Source organism: Rattus norvegicus, chromosome 11 (assembly GCF_036323735.1).
Source record: "Rattus norvegicus strain BN/NHsdMcwi chromosome 11, GRCr8, whole genome shotgun sequence".
NCBI classification, from domain to species: Eukaryota; Metazoa; Chordata; class Mammalia; order Rodentia; family Muridae; genus Rattus; species Rattus norvegicus.
Genome location: NC_086029.1, coordinates 1,373,723 through 1,385,991, shown reverse-complemented (window position 1 = coordinate 1,385,991; position 12,269 = coordinate 1,373,723).

Genomic DNA, 12,269 nt, shown 5'->3' with positions numbered 1-12,269 from the left:
AATGCAGTGTTTTTGTGGATTACATAGGGCCTCCTTCTCTTCTCTTTATTCTTCTTTTCCTTTTCTTCCTTGTCTTCTAAGGCTTACATATATATATATATATATATATATATATATATATATATATATTATGTGTAGGGGTGGTTTTTTTTTGCATGCTTCTATATGTACCTTGGGCATGCCTGGAGCTCACGGAAGCCAGCAGAATGTCTTCCCTGAAACCGGAGTTACAGATGTGTGGGGGCTGCCTTGTGGGTGGAAGACATCAAACCTGAGACCCTTGCAAGAGCAGCCAGTGGTTTTAGCTGCTGAGCTGTCTCTCAGGCCCACAGTGGTGTCTCATCCTTAATGGCAGAAGGGATCGTGTTCAGTCTTTCTGATCTGGTATGAGGTGGATGCCAGAGTGATCATGAGAACTGCTGAAATAGAAAGGAAGAATGGGGTAGAAGGCTCATTTCCTACATCCTGCAAGGAAAAGGGATCTAGGTTTATAGTTACTGGAGAAATAGGGACAGCCTCATGCATACAACAGTCAAATGTCGACTGGATTGTCCTCTTCTCTGCTTAACAACACTAAAGTAAATGGTTCATAAAGTAGAAAGAAGTCCCCCCCCCCCACCTCTTTAACAGAAAGAACTTAGACGTGCAAATGTTTTGACAAATAAAGGGTAGGTAATGAGAGAAATGTGATGCCTGTTTTGAGTGAAGGTTGACAAGACCTCTGTAAATATTTGAGTTGGGAACTGCATTGGATGTTTGGTTTAGTTACCTCTGTCCTCTGTCTGGTGGCTTGCACTGCTTGTGTGTCAGCAGTCTTATGAAGATCAGAGTGTGTTGTGGTTAAGGTGGGATAACAGGAGCTTAAAAATGCATTAATGACTAAAAATTGGAGAAGGGGGGAAGGTGGCCACTATCTGTTTAATGAGATATGGAATTTTCCTTGAGTTCTTTTACAGTAAGATGATAATTTTGGGCAGCAGGCTCAATACTTCGCTGTAGGCAATACTGTAGCCCTCTCTGTCAGTTAGAAAACAAAACAAAACAAAACAAAAAAACAGAAAAAAACACCACATGAGCACCAGACAATCTCCAAGACTGGGTCTTTTTATACAGCTCAGAACCCACCTGCCTAGTGAATGGTACCCCCCACAATGGGCTTGATCCTCCTAAGTCAGTAAACAATCAAAGCAGTTCCTCATAGACATGTCCACAGAAACGCAAACCTCTGGGCACTGCAGCTGAGCCAGGAGCATTATTGAGATACTTGTGTTTCTTTCATCTTGTAGCTCTCTTCTTTCTTTCTTGACATAGAACCTTCTGTTTGGTTACTAGGTGGGGGAAGGGAGCCCACACAGGAAATGTACTACAGAGTCCAGCTTCACCTCTGCCTCTGGTCCTCTTGTTGGCCCTGTGGGAAGCGTTAAGTTCCTCCTCTCTTTCTGTTCCCACTGCTAAACGTTATAAACACTGGGTCATTAGCACTCTTTCTTGTCTGTGGAATAAGGACAGAAGTGACTGTGTCATCTCCTAGGTAATGCAGACTGTCCTTCCTTCTCTTGAGCCTGCCCAGGTCACTGTGGCTCACAGTGATATAAGAGACAGAAGCTGCAAGCACAGGCTCCTGGGAATCTGTGAGGCCTCAGTCCTCACCGCTGCCCCATGGAGTCTGTTCTAGTTTCCTTTCTGTGGCTCTGATAAAATGCTTGGATGGAAAGTTGTGTAGGGGAGAAAAATGACTTCAACTTTCAGGTCATGGAGGAGAGTCAGAGTAGGAACTACAACAAGGTCTTGAGGCTGATGCCACCAAGGGACTCTGCTTGTTGGCTTGCTCCAGCTCAACGAGCTTTTTTATACATCTCAGAACGACCTGCCTAGTGAATGGTGCTGCCCACAGTGGGCTTGGCCCTCCTAAGTCAGTCAACAATCAAGACAATTCCTCATAGGCCTGTCCAAAGACCACCCCAATAACTCAATAAGACATTTGTTAAGCTCCCCCTCATGTGTGTGTCTGTTTGTATGTCTGTCTGTCTTTCTATCTCTTCAAGTGATGCTGAGTTGATCAGAGGCTATAATTAACCAGTTTCTGCTAGCTGCAGCATGCATCTTGCTTTCTTGATTCTGTAGACTCATAAACGGTGCAAAGATGTGCCCCACGGTGAATCATACCCGAGTCTCACCAGGAACTGACTTAGAGGAGATTTTTGATTCAGGAGTGAGTCAGCACTCTAAAGTACTTGGCTATGAAAATGACAAGCGTTTTGGATGCCAGAGGGTAGAATTGGATTGAGTTGTGTTCTCTTTAAAAAGATACGCTGACATCTGTGATGTCAATGGCATGGTGGGTTCCATGGGGAGGAAGAGGAGACAAATTACTCTTTAGAAAGAACTTTATGAGGAAAGGGTCAGCACCACAGACAGCCATCACAGCCATGATCAGGCCCTGAAGCAGCAGTGAAAAACCTGTGGCCCTGATGGGGAACTTCCTTAGGAGAGATTGTCGCCAAAGGGAGCAGTTTTGTCCTCACTCTTTCGCTTCAGTGTCTCAGCATGGGCAGCAACAGCATTTGTTCTGGGAAAAGCAAGGTCTGACAGAGTCCCTGAAGTGGCCCTCCTGGATCTTACACCCTCTGGAAGACCAGTCTTGCAGCTGGTCCTAGTTGGGCTCTGCTCCCTGCTGGGGACAGAGTCTACTCAATGAGGCCCGAGATGTGGGATCTAATCCCCCATCAATTGTTTTAGACGTGTTTACTTTTTCTCATGCATCGCTTTAGAACAGGCCTGTTTATCAAGGACCACAGATGCGTGTAATTCATCAGCTAAGGAAAATGCTCAAATGGCTTTCTTTCAGACTAGCAGTATTTCAAAAGGCGGTTATTTAATTACAGGCTACTCCTGAGAGGGACAGACAAGCCTAATAGAGCATTTTATTTAGTGTGGGAATGACACCTGAGGCACAGCAGACATGTGTGTGTGTGTGTGTGTTAGTGTGTGTGTCTCTGTGTGTGTGTGTTTATGTGTGTGTGTTTCTGTGTGTGTGTGTCTCTCTGTGTGTGTGTGTATGTTTGTGTGTGTGTGTGTGTGTGTCTGTGTGTGTGTGTGTGTGTGTGGTGACAGCAGTAACACTGTCAATTTCTCCCTGTCTACTCTTCAGGTTTGATGCTAACTTGGAACTTTTAGTGTGACTTCAACCTCTCCCCTACACCTTTGCCTCCTTCTCTTTCCCGCATCCTTCTCTCCTTTTCTCCATCCTCCAGGGTGGGACACCAGCTTTTAGTTCACAGGGTAAGAAAGCCCAAGCCTTGAAGATGCAGACAATCTTCTCTATACCTTAGAGGCTGCAATCAGAACATGTCCACCTCTGAATTAGTTCTCCTGGTAAAAGAGACACTCTGTTCTGGGTGTAAGCACAGAGCCGTTTGGGGGTGAAACCGTTTATGTGAGAGAACATCCCTTAGGACACTGAGAAACACACACAGCAGAAGGCAGGGCATGAAGGTTGTGATAGACTATATCCTGATGGGGACTGGGAAGATAGCTCAGTGGGCAAGAGCCTTTGCTCTGCAAGCCCAAAGAGTTCAAATTCTCTCTGCACCTTTGTAAAACTCCAGGCATGGCTAATCATGTCTGCAACATGGTAGGGTGGAGGCGGTTGGATTTCCAAGTGGTGGGCTGTGGTTCACTGAGAGACGGAGAGTAGTGAGGAAGAGAATGCACATTCTATTCAATTCTGCACGTATGTACACACGTATGTGCCGTCGCACTTGGGAACAGGCACTCAACTCATACACACACATGACTCCCCCAACCACACCCCTGTCGAACCCTGAGTTCAGCCGCTGTCTAACCTATGTGACTGAGTATTCTAGCAACACGAAATTTTACATTCTCCTTGTCTTGTAAACCCCATTTTCTGTTCTGTTTACAAACACAAGAAGCTAAAGTTATGATTTCCCAGGCCCGGGATGGTGTGTCATAGCTTTTCGTCTTTCTGGAACAGCATCTGTCTATCAACAGAGGGACTTCAACAGAGGGGCTTTCCAACTTACCCTCAGTGACATGGAGCCATTTGAGGGTTTTAACCGGTGACTGCCGTGCTCATTTTTCCTTTTGAGAAGTAGATTGGACAGAATGTACAACATCATTCGGTTACGGGATGAAGAACACATCAGAGCCTGGGAACAGTGAACTGATTGTCACTGCAGTTTTGTGTATGTGGAGTATGTTAAGGCAGTGGATCTGAGAGAGAGAGAGAGAGAGAGAGAGAGAGAGAGAGAGAGAGAGAGAGCTTGATCTTAAAATATCTGTTCAATGTATAATGTGATCAGAATACTACACCTCATACTTCAAATGTATACAGTCTCCATTTGTCAAGCATACTCGATAAATCTCAGGAAGAAAGGTAAAGGGGAGTCGGGACAGAAAGTTCTGGAAGGGGCTAGGGAGAGAGTCTAGCAGTTAAGCCCTCGCTCCCCAGAAACTTACATAGACGCCCCGTGGATGTGGAGACCATCCTATAAGTCCACCTTGGAAGGCAGAGGCAGGATGCCCAGAGCACGCTGTCTGGAAAGGTGACCAACACCAAAAGGAGCTTTGCCTGTGAGTGAGAGTTGCTGCCACAGTGAACAAGACAGACAAGACATTAAGGATATTTCCTGAGTGTACCTTGGTCTTCCACATGTGTGTGCATGCACATGTGTTAACTGGGTGACTAATTATTTCTCTCTCTCTCTCTCTCTCTCTCTCTCTCTCTCTCTCTCTCTCTCTGTCACACACTCACAGAGTCTCTCTTACACACACACACACACACACACACACACACACACACACACACACACACACACACACTGAACAAAAAAGTTAAGATCTGGATGCCCAGACTGGATGGATAAAATCAGAAATAACAAATTGTGTTGGAACTCGCTGTGAAGGAAGAGGGGGACCAGAGGGAGAGTTGTGAGTGTGGCTGTCTGCTTGTGTCAAAGTGTAAGGCCATATAAACCCAGTGCCACCTCCTCCAGGATCTCAAAGCCACAGCTCTAGCTGAGTAATAGTTAGTCAGTGATGCCCGCTGTGTGTGTGTGTGTGTGTGTGTGTGTGTGTGTGTGTGTGTGTGTGTATGTGGCCACTTTTGGGGTGAATGCGACCACAAGCCCATGCTCATCAGATCTCGATCCTGAAAGTGCTTTGGCCCATCTTAAGTCATCACAGCTCTCAGTGCCTGAGGTTAACTGACTTCCAGAAAGCATCTTAGTGGGGCTGACTAATGTTTCATTACATCACAAGGACATTTTCTACTGTAGATAAAAGAAACACATATACTTTAGAATAGACAGAGACTTGAAAAATGGAAGTGGAAAAAATATCACTACCGACTTTGCATTAAAAAACACATTTATTTAGAAATCTCTAGGATAGTTGAAGTTTTCCATATATCCTACACATGATTTCCATATATTAGCATCTTACATAATCATATGAAAATAATTAGGAGAAAATAGCCTTTGGAAAAAAAAGTACTTTTTTCCTTCCCAGCTCCCGCTCCCACAATGACAACTATGAAACTGATTATTTATTAACAAATTCCTGAGCCACAAACATTGGCTCATTCCCGGACTAACTTATTTAACCCATTCAAACTATTCTGTGTCTTCTACATGGTTATTTTCAGCTCTTTCATCCCCTTTCTTAGCATCTTTCTCAACATCTCCTTTAGCATCTGCCGCAGCGTCCCTCCCTGGGTCTCCTTTTATACACTATGTCCCAGAATCCTCTCTTCCTGCCAGTGTCCCCCCTTCTATTTCCTGCCTCAGCTCACAGGTCACAGACTTTTTTTTATTGACAGGTGACGCTTAGAAGAGATTCTCTCTACAAACCTTGGTGCATTAACATCAACTAAATGACTTATTTTAAGTTCACGTTTTTACTTTTGTTCGTGGGTCTTTTTTGTGTTCTGTCATGTGACTGCAGTACCTGCAAAGGCCAGAAGAGGGAGGCAGATCTCCAGAGCCAGAGTCAGCTGTGAGGATGCTAAGGGTTCTGAGTAGCTGAGCCATCTCTCCAGCCCCTAAATGACACAATTTTGTCACAGCAAGGGGAAAACTGGACACTACTACTCCTATGCCTTTTCAAACTGTAGATTCCAATCCACACTGTATTTAGAAGCTAAGTGTCCTGTTAATGTATTAAAGTTTTTTTTATTCCCACTTCGGTGGGTACCTATCCCTGCGTTTCCCCTAGTCTTTGAAGGTTGTAAAGGTATGAATGACCCGTTTTCAAGGCTCTTTCTTATGATCCACCTGTCTGGTCTACTGAGCCTCCGTAACGTATCCTGTAGGTCCTCGATCTCTGATGATCCCCTCACCCTTGTGGATTCACACTTTTGAACACTGATTTACAATTTTTCTTGTGCAGCCGTAGGGAGGTTTGGCACCAACTGATTTCGTTCAGCCTCTGCTATTTAACAGATAAAGATCCGCTGAACTTTAAAATATTCATTTGAATAATTTAATTTTATATAGATAGTATTACGATCTGGTGTGGAATTCAAATATTTCGCCACCAAGGAACTGAATTTAGGACGTTTTGTAACCTTTTAAAAACCATTCTCTGGTTTTTAATTTTGGTGTGTGTGTGTGTGTGTGTGTGTGTGTGTGTGTGTGTGTGTGTTCATGTGTTTCACAGTGTCCAGCATCCCATCTACAAAATCTGCACAGATACATCCCAGAATAGACGGGTGGAGACTCTGAAGCTCCTCTACCCCAACTGAGGAACTACTGGGAACTGATGACTGCAGGGCAGAGGGCCCGTTTTCTTCATGAATTTGGCACCTGACGGCTGTCCATGCTCCCCTGGATGTTTGTACCGACCCCACACATCTAGTCAGAACTAAATGGACTCAGCAGTTTCTATTAAAATGCAGATGGAATTAGGAGGGAGGAAAGGGGAGGGACTACTTGCGGGCAGGGGATGGGGATGGATTTGCTCAAACACATTATGTGTATGTACCAAGTTCTTGAGGAAAAAAAATAAAAACAAAGTAAATAAATAAATAAATAAATAAAATAATAAATAAATAATAAATAAATAATAAATAATAAATAAATAAATAAAATAATAAATAAAAAATAAAACTAAGTAAATAAATCTGCACATGTGTGCACATGTGCACGGGATTATGTGTGTGTTTGTGGGAGGGTTACAGCACCCTGCTACAAGAGGATACCATGGAGTATCTTTCTCTATGTCTCTCTGCCATTTTCTTTTGATGCACTGTGGTGGTTTGAACACGGTTGGCCCATGGGAAGTGCCACTAGTAGGAGGTGTGGCCTTGTTGGAGAAAGTGTGTCACTGTGTAGGCCCGCTCTGAGGGCTCCTAGAGTTCAAGCTCTGCCCAATGAGGAAGATGGATGCTCTTCCTGGCTGCTTGTGGCTGCAAGTCTCTCTCTGGGCTGCCTTCGGATTTAGATATAGTACACTCTCCAGCACCATGTCTACCTGGACTCTGCCATGTTTCCAACCATGATAATAATGGACTGAACCTCTGAAACTGTAAGCCAGCCCCAATTAATTAAATGTTTCCTTTATTAAGAGTTGCCTTGGTCATGGTGTCTCCTCACAGCAATGGAGCCCTAACTAAGACAGGTGGTGTCTTTGCCTGATCCCAAACTCTCATATTTTCATCAGGGCTGGAAGCCAGCAGACCTTAGTGATTCTGTTCCCCCTTCCTGTGACCAGGGTTACAGGTTTCCCCTGCTTGTTTCATGGTGACTGGGATCTGATTTCGGGTCTGCTTAGGCAGCAAGCAGTTTCACCCTCCAATCCTCCTAAGACCCATCATGTGGTTTTTAAGGCTTACCAGACGATTACGTTCAACATGCAAAAACAAATTAGAGATGGCAAGTGCATCTTGACTTCACCTTGTTTCGGTATATTTGAGTTGTGTCAGTGTCTTGATTTCACCTTGTTTCGGTATATTTGAGTTGTTTCAGTGTCTTGATTTCACCTTGTTTTGGTATATTTGAGTTTTTTCAGTGTATTTGAATGATAGCTGAGGATTGGGGGACTTAGCCCGAGATGGGAAGGAGAAAGTGAGGATGCAAAGATCTATCGGATCCCTGCCACTTGCCCTTGCATTCAACATTTCATATTTACAAACAACAACAACCACCACCAACGACAATAGTCAACAACATGGCATGAATGCAACAGACTGGCAGAGAAGACACTAAAGAGCATTGCATACTTGTAACCTCACTTTCTCCCCTAAAGCCTCATGTATTGAGCCGATGGATTTTGTTGTCAAACCCTGATGATTAATCCCTAGATGGGAGCCCCCTAACACCGAGATGCATGACACCGTGGTCAATGGGATAGTCAGAGCTTGCGATTTTCTTTCCTTGTAAAACCAACCCAGTAGGGAACTAATAACGACAGCTCACATATGTAAATAAAAGAGCCTTTCACACTGACGATTGGAATTGTCACTATATATCCCATTTCTTTGCATTTTACTTTCATTAGTGTGTTGTTTTCAGCGCCATGCTTGCTACATAGAAAACTGTGCATTTTCTACACTATGTATCTTTTGGGGGTGCACTCTGTAAGCTAAAGACTAAATCAATCCATGTCAAAGGGTTCCTCCCTGTCCTGTTTACAGAACTGAAATTAAACGGTTTTCACAAAACATTTCGCACTTGCCTGGCTCAGTGTCGTTGGGGCTTCAGTGTGAAATTTCCCCAGGGTCCCAGCTGTGGGAACACTTTGTCTCAAGCTGATGGCACTGTCTAGGAATGTGGTGGAATCTTTCAGGCTGTGCCCTAGCAGAAGTATGTCACTGGGGCAGGAAGGAGGGAGCTGGCTGGTTCAGACTGAACTCTTGGCCGCCTGATCCACCCAAATATAAGCAGGACTCATGCAGGCTCTCAGTGACACAGATCAATACACTGTGGCCATGTAGTCATTGCCCCGACAGTCTGAACCCAATGACTGTGACTGTGTGCCCTAAACAAACCTCTATTCCTTCATATTGATTGTATCATGAATTTTAATACATTGACATAAAAATAATGTAAGTGTGCACCTGCATGTGTGAGTGTGTATGTGTGTGTGTTTGAGAGAGAGACAAAGAGAGACAAGAGATAGAAAGAGACCGAAAGAGGGAGAAAGAACATTATATTAAGTACATATAATTTGCTCCTTGAGTCATAAGGCAGTCAATTGATTTGATTTATGTTCAATATTTGAATTCTTTAGAGTCACACAGCCTTGTATTACGTAGCTAAAGCTAATAGTCTAAATTTTCTATTAAATAATAAATTGTCTTTATCCTTGAGAATTTCATACACGTATAGAATGAAACATGGCCATAACCACTTCCATTTCACCCTCTGCTCTGCCCAAATTCCCTGCCAATAACCATCCCTCAAAATTCATATCCTCTTTCCCAACCTATAAGCACTAACCCCCAATTAGCATTGGTTATGTACTTATGGGTGTGTGACAATCTACAAGCATGTGGGAATTCTACCAATGACCAAACCCTCAGAGAAGAATGATTCTTTTACCCCAGCAGCCCTCAGCACCCGAAAACCTCCTCATTAAGGGACTCTGTCTAGCTGGTGGTCCTTTATAGACCTATGCAGGTGACCACAGCTGCTGTGAGCTCATGATTGCAGCAGCCACGTCCTGTCCTGAACACAGCAAACCACAGCCCTTCTTCCCACCCTCTGGGTCTTACACTCTTCCCACCTCCTTGTCCAAGATGCTTCCCGAGTCCCAGGAGTTTAAAGAGACTGAGTGCTCATCCATAAATGGGGCATCTTTATTGCTTCCCACTCTAAACTGCCCTCTTAAGAAACTTTATTTTAGGGCTGCAGAGATGGCTCAGGGGTTAAGAGCACTGACTGCTCTTCCAAAGGGCCTGAGTTCAATTGCCAGCAACCACATGGTGGCTCACAACTATCTGTAATGGGATCTGATGCCCTCTTTTGGTGTGTCTGAAGACAGTGACAGTGTTCTCACATACATGGAATAAATAAATAAAGCTTTAAAAAAAGAGTCTTTATTTTAAATGTTTACTGGAACCAGCAACTTTTTCTTCTTATTAAACTTTATAACATTTAAACACACACACACAAAACACACAAACACACACAAACACACACACACACACACACAGAGAGAGAGAGAGAGAGAGAGAGAGAGAGAGAAAGAGAGAGAGAGAGAAATAAAATATACTCCTAAGTCAAAGATAAAGGCCAGACACTTGTCAACAGGATGATGGAGAGTTAAGGGTGGAATGACCGTGGAGCCTCCAGAAGGCAGGAACCAGAGACTGTGGCTCTACCAGGTAAGGCCTCTACTGTTTTTCAGTGACTTCATGACAAGGATTGGTGACTTGCAGACTAGCCATGTGGGTGTCAGCCTGCAAAGTGCACTTTGTATGGAGACTGAAGTGGGCTGCCCAGGCTGCCTTGGTTCCCTCTCACTTCTAGGATTCCTAGGACAGTGGGAAATGTTTCACCAGGTCCAGCGGTATTATACAAACTGCAGTCATGGGTCACTTTCTATGCTGATAACTGTCTGTGGAGTTTGGCTACAAAATTCTTCAATAACCTTGAAAGGGTTTCTGTTTAACTCTTTCTAGGCTGATCTGTCTTTGTTTTCCATAAAGGTTCTGTGAGATAGATAGTGATCTGCTCCTAGGAGTCAACCAATGTCTTGAGCTTCTGAATCTTCTGAATGGAGTCCTTGGCTGAGGTTTGTTAGAACGTCAACCTCCTCCCAACATATCTGTGCCTGGAAATGTATCCTTTATGTAGGTCTATTCTTCTGGTGTGTGTGTGTGTGTGTGTGTGTGTGTGTGTGTGTGTGTGTGTGCATGATGGAATTGCAGAGAAGGCCTTCGAATCTGCCATTTATTTTTTTACTGTGTGTGGGCTTTCCTATTGAAAATTGTTCTTCAGTTTCATAAGAGTTTCCATACAAGCTTCATTTTTAGGGAGAGGATCTTCCAAATGCTTCTTCCTCTGGTCTCAAGAGATGAGAGTGAGTCATTAGCATGGAGGGCTGAATGAGAGCTGCTGGTTGGTTCCCAGAGATGCTGTGGGTCCTAACTTTGTAAGCTTTGCTCTGTGTTCCTGCAATAACCTCTGTATTCTTTGAGCCCCTCCTTTGGAGGTGAAGTATGCATTGTTTGTACTGTTTGCCTAGCACTGAGCCTCTTTTGAAATGGTTTTCCCTGCCCTAGACACAGTGCATTGTGAAGCCTTCCACATGAAAAATGGCTGGCGACATTGATCAGGGGAGAAGGGAGATCCACAGTAAAATACAAATGAAGAAAGCAGGAGTGACAGCCATGTATGTAATACCCCGACAGCTAAGGGGGTGCGGAAACATGCAGGTGGCTGCAGAACTTGCAAAATTTGGTTGGCACTCATTCCTCCACAAAGCTCACCTAATTTAGCACCAAATATTCGGGTCCTTTGATGGGTATCTTTCTGTAAGTCCTCAATTGGGCTGTGTGTGTCTTCGTGTATATCTCTGCATGTGTGTGTCTGTGTGTATGTCTCTATGTCTGTCTCTCTTTCTGTGTCTGTCTCTGTCTCCCTCTCTCCCAGTTCCCCTCCCCTTGCCCCTCGCCCTTCCCTACTCCTCCCCTTCTCTCTCTTTCTCTCTCTCTGTCTCTCTCTCTCTCTCTCTCTCTCTCTCTCTCTCTCTCTCTCTCTCTTTCTCTCTCTCTCTTTGTGTGTGTGTGAGTGTGTGTGTGTGTGTGGAGGTTCAGAGATTTTCCACAGGGACAAGTAGCAATTTTGCTACCAGTCTTTGGCAATTTTGTTGTGATAAACTCTGAAAACGAGGACGGTCCTCCGAGCCATTCCCTGCTGCTGGCCTTTCCTGTACAAGTCTTCTGAATTCTCCATCTTGGTTTTACAGATTTCCTCTAGTTATTTTTACCATACCGCACCTCTGTGCTTTCCTTAGTTTGCTGTCGTATAGTGGTAACCTCCGAAGTTTCAAACTCACTTCTTTTGCGGCGTTCTTCCGCCTGAGAAACCACATAATCTGAAAGCTTGTGGTAAAACTGGACACTTAAAAGTTACTAGTTATTAGAAATCGTGTTTAAATTTAAAAATCATTTCCTCATTTCTGTGGGCTCACCCGAAACGTGTAGGCAGTGCTTACTGATTGATCATGGCGCCCTACACTTCCGACCTCACACAGACCCTGACGAGGATTACTTCCGGTGCTGTGTGACTTATTTCTTCTCC